The sequence below is a fragment of the Monomorium pharaonis genome, chromosome 2 (assembly GCF_013373865.1).
Source record: "Monomorium pharaonis isolate MP-MQ-018 chromosome 2, ASM1337386v2, whole genome shotgun sequence".
In the NCBI taxonomy this organism is placed as follows: domain Eukaryota; kingdom Metazoa; phylum Arthropoda; class Insecta; order Hymenoptera; family Formicidae; genus Monomorium; species Monomorium pharaonis.
The window spans coordinates 22,844,729-22,857,078 of record NC_050468.1 but is presented as its reverse complement, the minus strand read 5'-3'; the positions used below and the strand labels follow the sequence as shown (position 1 = coordinate 22,857,078).

Genomic DNA, 12,350 nt, shown 5'->3' with positions numbered 1-12,350 from the left:
CGAGCGCGAACGGAAGTGGTTATCGATGCGCACCGGAAGCGCTCGCCGTTGCGCCCGTTGCGTTGTTGTCGTAAAAGAAAAAGAGAGAGAAAGAGAGAGAGAGAGAGAGCCTTCGGGAATCCCGTGAGGGTCGACGCGGTGACCAGCGGCGAGAGAAAAAGACGAGGAAGAGCGGCAAGAACAGGTCGGGCGTGTGGAAGAAGGGTTGCCGCGAGGGCGCCAGGGGGGAGTTAAGGGGTGGCCGTCGCGGAGGATGGCCGAGGGTGACGGAGGGCGGAAGATAAAAGGATAGGAAGAAGAGGCGACCTCCCCCTCCCTCTCCCCCCCGACGGACGAACCAGTCCCGACGAGGGTGGGACGCATACGGGAGATCGCGAGGGGGGTTAGCGGTGTGGCACCGACGCCGACGTCGAGGTTGGGGTGGACGTACCGCAGGAGAGGGGCGCCATTATATTTGCGCAGGGCCGTCCAATAGGGCGCAGTATCGTCCCGACCGTCGTCGCGTGCGCACGTTATAGTTGTGTCTGGACGTACCTGTGAAACGCGCGTAAAATCACCGCCGTCGCCGTCGCCGTCGCCACCTCCCCCTTCCCCGAACGTCCACGTCCGGTGTCCCGGCGAGGGTGAGATCCACGCGTGACGCGTAGTACTCGTCCTCTCCTACCGTCCCCCCGTATCCCGCTTCTCTCTTTCTCTATCTTTTTTTCTTCCCTTTTATCTCTCTCTGTCCGTATTATCTCTTCACGTTTCCTTCTTCCCGTCATTCCGTTACGAACGTCGCGCGTCGTCGCTACTTTTACTCGGCCGCACGCAGTATAAACAACAACGCCTACGCACGAGGGTCGCAAGTGGAAAGTGTTGCGCTGCGACAAAAAGTGAGTAGATAAAGTGGTTGGGCTTAATGTGAAAGGAGAAAGGGGCCCGGGGGGAAGAAAAGCATGACGGGAGGAGATCCAAAACTCTCCCTTTGTCCCTTTCCCATCCACAATTCCGTCTGCGCTCCGGACCTTTTACGCTCCTCTTTCTCACGTATGTGGATTCCGAGTGTTTCACTTTCTGGCAACGCGATACCTATCGCCGATCGCCGACGAGGGCAGAAGCTCTGATTAATTGGGAATTGCTCCGATTAATCACATTCCTTTCTACGTGAAGGCATGCGAAAGACTCGGCAATATCAGAGGCGGAGATTTAAACGCGACATAGTGCGCGTTCGGCAAATCTCGTGAGATTTATGTGCAGGGATTGGAAGGGAGAGAAAAAGAGGGGAGGGGGAGGGAAAATTGGTAAATTTACAATAATTTCAAGTTCCGACTACAAAAAATGACTATGATTACAAAAAATTGTATGTTTTTTAAGAAAACAGATAAATTTGCGGTAAATTTTCGGATTTTGTTATTATAAGTAAGGAAAGATAATTACATATAAAAACATATAAATTAAATACATATAAAAACCGATATATCTTAATATCTTAGAACATTGAAGATTAAACTGACCAAAATCGCACGATCCCATTTCACGTTTAAATCAGTTTCTGATTTAAATCGGCTAACTTTTCGCTATTCGCTAGCATGACCTATTGTCGGAAAAACACGTTGATTACCCGACTACACAATTTGTTCTCTACTGCTTTCAAATGGAAATTTTGGAGAAATTCGCAATGCACATCGGAACCTTTTAATTGTCGACACTCGATTAAAGAGCGACTAAAGCTCGCGTCAAGTTGTGTTATGGCAGAATGTGACTGAAATTAATTGAGAAATTAGTATGTTACCTCCTTACATTTTGGAAACTTAATTTGCCTAAGCCCTTTAATTCATGACGTTAAGTATCTCTGTAATTAAACCTCTCATCAAATTTTCACTAGGGGAATATCAATTCCATGTTCCCCGAGGAATCTATCGTATTTGAAATGATTCACTTCATATTTTGTAATACAGAGTGGATCGTTTCAAATACTAATGAATAATGATCAAATTGCTTTTAAATAATTAGCAGACATCTATTTTATACATGGATCAATGAAATAAAGAAACATTTTTAATTTTTAATTTATCGATAATTTTCATGTAAAGTCTAAACTGAACTTAAGAAGTTCTCTTTACAATTTTCTGCGTTATTCATTACTTCATTATCCCTTAGTGTTATCGATCCATATCTTCTTTATGAATTCAGCAATAATTGAATATCTTACTTTTAAACTTTTATGTTCTTAATTCTTTTTAACAGACTTAAAATTATGGCAAAATAAAATACAACATTAATGTTAAATGTACACCAAAAAAATATGGTTTATCTAAAGTCCACTAAATTTATAATTTGATTTACTGCATATTTCATGTTTTATATTTATTGCAACTATCTGAAATCTTCGATCTACACTAATTGCACGAATAAATTTAATCATCGAAGTAACTCAAATTTCTCAAGCGTTTAAATATGTCTGGTGAACATTAAAGATGAGAGAAAATTTGCCAAAGATGCGTGGGTTTTAAATCTTTATCTTTAGTTTTAAGATCTTTACAGCGTGTAACCATAATTCAGGTTGACATTTTCGCATTGCGTGAAAGTTATTGAATTTAGAGACAGTATTTTCAGTGTACCTTTTGAAGAAATGATTGAGGTGAAGTAGATAACAATTATGTGTTTCCATTTTTATCGCGGCATGAATTTGAAAGACCTACGTCCAGTATAATAAATTTTTAAGTACCTTGGACCTATATCAAAGCTAAAATATTAAATAGACTACGCATATATTATTATAGAACTTTCAAATTTAAAGTAGATGCATAGCTCTATAAAAATAATAATATAAATCTTTCACGTTTTACATAGAACCATTTATGTTAGTAATTAAAACGTAATGCAAAGTTTTATAATGCTTATGATGTGACTTAAATACCTAAGCGCTTTTATATATGATCGTATTATGTACAATTTGTTTATTCTTATATTTTCTACAATTAGACTTATTTATATAACAATACAGACGTACTTTCTAAATCTGAATCATTGAAATCTTATTCATTTAAAGTGCTACACTTATAACTGCGATTGTTTATCTTTCAATAAATAATACATTGATTTCGATTTATTATATATGTAGTATAATAATACACTAATAAAATAGACATATTTAGGACTACAAATTACAAATTTGTAAAGATTACATAAATTAAGAAAATTAAATTCATCTATACTTAAATAATGATTTAGACACATTAAGATTATTGTATTTTCTTAGATAATTTACTGTCGTGTTCTCAATGTATATAATCAATTTTCAAAAATACAAATGCATAATGCCTTTCTACATGTATAATATCTTCTAGTATTTTATCCTAATACAATAATAAATTAATTTTACAACAAAGAAGAAATGGCAATTAAAATACAAGATCATTAATCAAAGAATATTAGACAATTGGTACAAGTATTATCAAAACATTTTTCTCTTCAATTCACTGTCTGAAGAAAAAAAGAAGAAAAATTTTGTTGACCTGAATAAATATAAATAAATTTCTATTCTATCTTTTGCATACTTTTTATTCTGTCATACATCTCTTATTCATTTTAATTTAATTATATGAATGAAAAAATAAAGACGCTTTTGTAACAAATTTGCTTCATTTCATTCCCTTTAGTTTACGTATTTTTCATGTGTTTCCGCGTACGGGTATTCATGATATTTCTACAAAATAGACTGAAATTATTGTCAACGTTATATCTTTGTATTCTAATAAAATTACGCTCGTTATTTTATAACAATAATGATAATAGATATTATTATCATATCTCTACGGATTTACAAGGACTTCTGTAATACAATTTGAAAAAAATAGTTTGTAATCAGTGTATAAACACAGACTGACAAAACGCTTACTCTTTGTTATTTAGTTATTTATATGTGAAGTAATAATAATTTTACGAGAATATTACATGCAAAATAATTCTTAAAATGCAGGAAAGTTTTGGGGAAATAATTCGGAGAGTATGCATATTGCAATGCAAGATACGAAAATCAAAGCTCATAGTTCTTTTTCATTAAGGGTGTACCTTCATAACAAGAATGCCAGCATCAATTTACGGATGCTTATTTAGGTCAACTTAATGCCACCTTTCCAACTAATAACGGTCAGTAATATTAATAACATGTTGTGCTTTCGCGTGTGCAGGCAAATTGTAGCGTTACCGCACGTCATTATTACATAAAAGCTCTGAGTTACTGCGCGAACTTCTATTTTAGTTAATTAAAAATGAAGCCTTTCTTTCGAGCGCACAGCCGCGTTTATCTCGCGACACACGCATGCGATCTAGTTAGAAATTCTGATAACATCCGCCGAGGAAAAAAGATATGGAGCAATATCACGCGGAGTCTTGCTTTTACAACTTATGTCGCTAATGAAAACAACACCGTTCTTTTTTATTCTATTAAGGAAAACATACACGTTTTTTTAAGTTCAGAGAATTTTGACTCACTTAATTTTCGCACGTGAGAAAATAAGAGTCCAATAAAAATTTAAAAAAAAAAGTATAAATAGGTTTTGTATTATATTGGTATTACAAGTAAATATCAAGAAATATAATATTGAAAACGGACTTGATAACTTGTTCGCTATATTAGCGCCCGCGATACATAAAATTATTTATATATAATATAATATAAAGTTCGAACGGTTGCAGCACGGAACTTGTTATATTTATTTTCAATATTATATTTCTTGTACTACAAAATTATATATAATAAAATCTTTATTAACAAAGTTAACCTTGAAACTTGGAAATAAAGCCTTATTTGTATCGATACTTTGCGCGGTAACTTACAGGAGAAAATATAAAATAAAGTTTACAGTAAGGAAAATATCCTGTATACTGTAGTTCTATTGAAATTTTTATCAACAAATATTGATATTATAAATATATATTATATATATATATATATATATACATTGTTTAGAAAAATATTTTTTAATAGAAACTTGTTAAGTAATTTGTTTATTTCAAAACATACATCAAACCCTATTATTCATAACAATTAGAGCGTACAACATATATTTACACATACAAGTTACCCGTTTTAAAATAAGAAGAAGAGAGAGAACAGAAAAAGATAGAAATAATCGATTTCTTTGTGTAAAGAATAGTACGACATCGTATTTGGTATATTATTAATTTAGAACCGTTGAGAATTTATTTACAGTCAGATGACATCATAATCGCCAGTTCAAAGTTGATTATTTAAAATCCTGCTTATGCTAATATTATTTTATAAATCCTTTTTATTCAATCACTAATTAAAAAACAAATGCTTCCAATTTGTCGATTGAATCCAATTTGAATCCAATCGTCAGTTCGATTGAAAAAGTTACAAGATACATATATTTCTTATCTCTTCGTGAGAGTGATAAGAATTTGCATCGACATGCGGATATATCAAAATTGGATATGTCAATCTTTTATTAGAACTCTTTGTGCGCTCCGTGCTCTAAACACATTTATGGAAATTGATATTGCACGGGAAAATATATACTTTAGGATGCGCGAGCTTCTATCACGATGACAAAGTTGCTACGTGGAATGCATAATTTTTTTATTAAAATTCTTTATAAACTCATCGCAAACTTTGGGAGGTTGAGCGCTTTCGAGTTCGGCTCACGATCGGCCGCGCGTATTTAAATTTAAATCTGAAATCGTTCACATCCATTTGTCGCGAGAGTACAATGCTGCCATGTATCTACTATACCGGGTCAAAATTCTGGGTGCGTTTTGCAAGAATCGCACGTATTTTGTAAAAAAAAAAAAAAAAAAGAGGACAGCTGTGCAATTCGTTGCTGTAATTGGATTGGCTCTAGTGGAAATTAAACTTGTTTGTTTTTATTGAAATTCCTACGGAAATACTCGATGCATGGTATATAGAGAGTGCAATAAAATACTATGGGAGAAACTATGGGATTTTCGTGTTTTGCATTTTTCCTCGTTTCTTTTGCATTCGTCTGATCGTTATAGTAATTTTGCGAATTTCCAGTCTTGGGTACGCCATGCCGTTGCGTGTCATATTTTTCACTCTGAGTTTGTCAATTGCAGTATAGCTCGTTGGTTACAGATTATCTTAAACTGTTACTCGAATTAAATTCTCTTTCAAACTTTCGCTTAAAGTGCTATTCAGAGTTGCCCATTCATTTGTCTTTGCTCTCCTCGTCAAACCAAACACTATAATTTAGCAACCCGAATTAACCACTTATGCCTTATTTAGTATTACCAAAATTAAACCAAAAATAAAAAAGCAATTTTCTAAATCATATAATGCATATAATATAATATTGAAATACATAAAAGTAATATAATTGTTGAATTTTATTTGGTTTCACCCTAAATTTAAAATTTACGTATTCTTTCTTACTGTTTAATATATAAATAGTGCTAATGTATATTAAAGTAATACACACACATATATATAATTAATTAATTAATTAATTAATCAATTAACTGATTAATTAATTTGTAGACTTAAATGTTTACAAGATTATTACACAATTAAAATGTTGCTTATTATAAAATTTATCTTAATATATTATATTATTATTATGTATCATAAATTTATAATATTATAATATTTTATTGTGAAACCAAAAATAATCGTTTTGCATTTCTTACGCACAACAATACAAAGATGCGAATAATTTAACAAAAAATTGGTTAGCGCCTCAAAGATTTAATAGTTGTTATCCAGATCTTAGCAGTTTGTAGGGAGAAATTGAATAATTCCGTTAGTATGGCGTGTAGATAGTAATAAATGTACTTCAATATGAAGTTCAATGAGTTCGCTATCTCATATACGGATTAATCGACCTGATCAGTCAATTCAGCGGAAAACTCCGTTTTCAGTTTGGCTTGAGCATCCAAGTAAAACGTAATTTATTTTCCCGGAGCGCATCGTTGCTCGTCTCCCGACGTTCCTGTGGGACTGTCGTAAAGAAGAACGATATTGAACATAAGCAAACACGTTCGAGAGACATCCGAAGGTGTCGGTACACCTACGCGGAACATGCAGGGTAATCTTGTAATTACTATGCAGTGAGAGAAGGTAAATTGGTAATTGCTGTGCATCAAGAGAAGCTAAATTGCTAATTGCTGCGCAAAATATAAGGCGGGCATAACTGAATTTGCGCGGTTGTCAGTGTAGATTTAAATGACCATTTGCGTTTGGCATAATTTTTTAAATTATTAAATCAGTTCTTTTGACTTTGGGAGTGAACAATAATAATAATTTTTAAACATACACACACACAAAACCTTTATGTTATATCCATGACAATATTATTTATGTATCTAGAATTAGTTTTATAGGGAAAAATAGCAAAATTAAAGTTTTATTTTTTGCTTATTCTTTGTATAATAGAAAAAATAATTAATTGAATTGCATAATTGACAAAAAAATAATTATTTTTATCAATATTGTTCATGCATAATTTTTTATTAGAAATACTAGAAATAGTAAACAATTTTTAATGCAATACTGTTTTTAAGCATTTTTTCGGTATTTAATATTACTAAGTCTGCTTTGTTTTAAAGCTAACGTCGTTGCTTTGCATTTCGTTTATGTGCATGAAGAGAATTATTCTACGTTTCCTGTAGCGTGTAATTAAATCTACGTTATTATGCTATTCCGTGTATCAAGTATAAGTCTTATCTAAAATTTAGGAATTAGAAGATTTAAAAACCTTATCTCTTAGTTTTATCTAAAATTTAGGAATTAAAAAATTTGATAAATGTTTAAAAGGCGAGAAAATATTCTCTTTTACTTTTACAAAATAAAAAACGATTACGTAAATTTATCTATCTCAGTGAATATAACGTAATATCGTGGCGAGAATCTGAAACACGGATTAATAGAGTTTCTCTCACTCATCGTGAACTTCTCTCGATAGCAGCGTGAACGTCTCTCACGGGAAGGAGATTTCTTTTTTAATTCGATATATACGCTGTTTCCAAGAGAGAATATAACTTACTTACTGTACTAACCACAAACTACTCGATTGTAAACTGCGTAATGTAAACCGATACCGATATCGATGTAGCGATTGAGGACCATTTTAATATCTTTGCGCACGCCAGCCTTAGATATTTTTATTTTTGAAAACATCGCTTGTATACGACATTTATTAAAATGTATTTTATCCGTATGTATAGATTCATTTCCAGCCATACAAAATATATTTTTTTGTATTAAAAAAAAGGTTTATTTATTTTGAAAACTTAGCATTTATGAACTGATTCTTTAATATGAAAAACAATTTTTTAAAAATCAAAATATGCGCATATAATCAAAGTTCTTTTTTATACCAATATATGTTTATACATATAGCATTGCGAATAGAATTTCATCCTTAAATCTGACGTAAATTGTAAATTGAAATTGGTTTTATGTTACGTTAAATTCTGTATTTTATTAAAGGGAAACATTTCTTAAGAGAACATGCACGCAGAGAAAGGATTAGCAACGTAGCTAAAATATAACTATGATGTGATTAAATATCTTTAAAATAAAGAGTTAATGTCAGTTTGTTGCAAAATTTTAATTTATTCATTAAAAAAAGAGTCTTGTTGAATTAACTGGAATTAAACTAACGGGTCAGATTCTAATTGATCCTACCAGATTTCCAATTAATTCAACAAGAATTTTTGTTGAATTAATTGGAAATCTGGTAGGTTCAACTAGAATCCGAACCGTTAGTTCATCAACCAGATTTCCAGTTAATTCAATCAAATTGGTTTTTCAGTGAATTTTTTTACTGTAGATATTTTCAATAAAATATCTACAGTAAAAAAATTCACTGCTAAAACCAAATTTACGTGACAGTATTCTATAAACAACTATGCGTAAACAATTTAATTTTAATTTTTAATTTTAGCTAATGAAATTGTAGCTTGCAGCAAATATATTTTAACTTTAATAACCAACTTTTAGCAATTAGAAAAAAAATTCGAACCAGCTGTTAGCATTTAGGTGATTATATTTCCAAGTCATTTCTTTCCGTGTGTCGTTCCAGAAGAACGAGTCACAAATGTTCTTTGCGAATATATACAAATGAGACACTTCTGACGCACGGCAATTTGTTAACAAGATCATTTCCGTTTGTCTGGGATAAAATTCAGGGTTAAAGGCGCTCTGTGAAAAGGCGCCGCGCAAACTCAAACCCCCTTACGTTTCCGCCACTTCGACAATACGGGAGAAAAGTGTCGCGCCGAACAAGTTTCCGGGCAAAGTGTCGTGATCGGTGAACTTTAACGAGTCACGCGACCAGGTCGATCGGTTACGAACCCGTCGACGGCGCATTCGCGAATTTCGTTCAACTATGCGTCAAACGTCAAGGGAAAAGGATGCCAGAAAAAAGACTTTAAGATCACTGACACTTTTGCATACATAAGCATTTTCTCGAATCCTAATTTAAAAAAAGGGGATGCACATTCTCTCTTCATCTTCTCTCTCTCTCTCTCTTCTTTTCCCTTCTCTTTCTCTTATCACGAAGTAGCCACGGGCGTCTATGATGCCGGACTAACTCAATCCGAAACGAAAACGAGTTATCGCTGCTAATACAATTCGACCGAAGACCGCCGGCAGTCTCTGTCGTTCGACGGTAAAAAGATCCCGAACCCAAGACAGGACAGGACAGCGGAGATCCCCCGATATATATCTAAGCGCACGTTAGCTACGTATACTTCTGTACATCTCCTGCGTCCCATGTACATATATCCTTTCCTGCCGCTGGCCTGTCCCAATTTTCACTCCTATTCGGATTTCATCCCGGAATGTCGATCCATCGACGTCTACTGATGTTTGTTCTACAGAATCGGTTGCGCGGCCTTTTTGTCTTTCTCCCATCTTCTTGGCTCTTCAATATGTTTTTTTTTCCAATTTATTATTTTAATCGCACCCCTACAATTTATCAACATATCGCTTTCGTTTTCCTTTTTATGAAAAGCAAATTAAAGCAAAACCGTTTTGCGACAAATATAAAACTTATTTTCCATGTAAATGTACAACTTTTTAATTATTTGATTTTAACGAATATATTTTAATCATATATACAATTTTAGATTTATTAAGAACAGCATAAAATTTTTCCCGTATTCTGCAATATATGATTATTGTACGTTTTTCAATTAGAATATAAATATGAGAATACTGAATTATCCTACGCGTATATTTACGTGAAAAAAGGGGGAAAAAAGAAAAGTTACGAGCTTGCTCATGAACGAATCGCCTCTACGTTTTCTCGTTTCCCTCTCTCTCTGTTATTCTTTTTTCTTCCGCCTGTTTATAGTAGTCGTTTACCATTTTTGATTCGCGAATTTCTACCTCGCACTACCCGGTCTTCATCCACGTCAGCTTTCCTTCTTTCCTTCTATTTCTGGCAACATCATATTCTTCCGCACGGTTCGTTTCACCTTCTACCATCTCTCTGGTATGTTTTCTCGCCCTTTATCTCGTCCTCGCCTCACCACTCTCGCCCCTCTCCCTTGAATCCCTTTCTTCTCACCTCCACAACCTCCGCCAAAACATATTTTGTCGAAACGTCAGAGTTCACCTGCTCCTACCCTAAGTCACTTCGCTTCGCTACGATCGATCGGCCGTGCGTCGTGTCTCAGCCCACGAAATCCGGATTTACACTCCGCATGCATATGCGATCCGCGAAATCGCGTTCGCCACAGCGCGAACACACACCGATCACGACGATGATCATTCCGCGTCCTTGACACCTGACCCCGAAATGTGTATACGCAATCTCTTGCGCGCAATAAATTACATCGCGAGAGAATAAACAAAAAAAAAGGGAGCGCGAAAATTTATTCTAGTTTGTTATGCTAGCTGAAATCTCATCTCTTTGCGAACGTTCGATATTAAAAAAGGACGACGAGTTTACGCTAGAATAAAGGATGTTTCAAATTTTTCATGCTTCGGATAGATTTTACTTTAACAGTCTGACGTGTCACTTTGAAATCTTATAAAGTAACAGTTGGAGAATAATAAATTTAATTTTAAATATAATATTTAGCATTTAATAAATTTTTATTTGTTAATTAACTTATTTCTATCTCTCTCTAGTCATAAAATAACTGTTTATAATTTTAACACGTTCCTCTGTATCAAGTATTATGTTTAATATTTAATAATTGAACAAATTTGTAAAAGTAATTTAAATATATATATATATATATATATATATATAATTTAATTAAAAATTTTATAATAATATGTATCAAAATACAAAGATAATCTTTTTACTTAAATCTGTATCACTTCATTAAATTTTTATTATAAAAAAATATATTCTGAATTAAATAACAATGCTGGGTTAATTACCCTGCGTATAAAAAATAGGTAGAACAGTCGCCAATATCTACATAGATTTCCTAAAGCGACACTCCCTTATTTCTCGGAAGCTAAACATTGTATTCTAGTAATAGAGATAAAAACATGCTCTACTTGGACAATTAATTAAGTAAAAACCTATAATTCATATATCCATACCTTGCTTCTATTGTAAATTAGCTAAAATTGTGAAAATAATATTTGTACATTTTTGCCAGAGTAAATTGTGTAGTTTGAACAATATAGTGATTATTAATAATATTAGATTATTTTACATGTTTGTAGTATCCAAAAGCTGTATTATTAATATTGTTTCTTTCCTATTTTTTAATAATACGAATTTAGAATCAAGGTGCATTATAAACTGACACAATAAGACAATTTATAAGATAATAAAAATTGTATAAAACAGAAAAAATAAAAGGCATAGTATTCCGAAATTTATATATTATTAAATTAAGATAATCTAACCTTTGCATTCTGTCACGCTATGTCTCGTCTTACGGACTAACATAGATAGTTGTATAAATTGACAAAAAGATTTTATATTCAAAGAAAAAAATTTAAAGAAATCTTCATATTAACTTGTAAACATTTTTTACAGATAATTTATGTTAAAGAAAAAGAAAAAAAACTGCAGCATTACTGCCTACTAAGTTAATAATATTATCTTTTCTTGTAATTTTCTTTTGCAAATTAAGTAGTTTTGAACAATAGTAAGTATATTATTAATATAATATTGAGTTTTGGAATTTATTTTACAAAAAACTTAATTATTATAAAATTCAAAACAATATTATAATAATTGCCATATCATCTGATATAGAAGACACTTTTTTATTTTTTTATTTTATTCACAAATTTATCGAAGCAAAAGTTATTATTTTTCTACTTTTTTAAACGCAAGTCTTCTCCCAAATGCTTGACGGAACCCGACGACATCGCCGAATTGCGCAGAAGACGCGCAAAACTTTCG

The 12,350-nt window shown here is 32.9% G+C and overlaps 1 protein-coding gene across 2 annotated transcripts in view; it reads left to right on the top strand.

Moving 5' to 3' along the window:
* Positions 1-475: 475 nt before the first annotated feature.
* The window catches only part of LOC105829082 (1-phosphatidylinositol 4,5-bisphosphate phosphodiesterase epsilon-1), a 135,299-nt gene continuing 123,424 nt past the window's right edge, over positions 476-12,350 (top strand). The window contains exons 1-2 of one of the 2 annotated variants that reach the window (XM_036283297.1): positions 476-875; positions 2,093-2,094. The gene's annotated coding sequence lies outside the window, so the exon portion shown is untranslated. The remainder of the gene's footprint in view (positions 876-2,092; positions 2,095-12,350) is intronic. The other variant, XM_028194544.2, reaches the window with a different exon arrangement.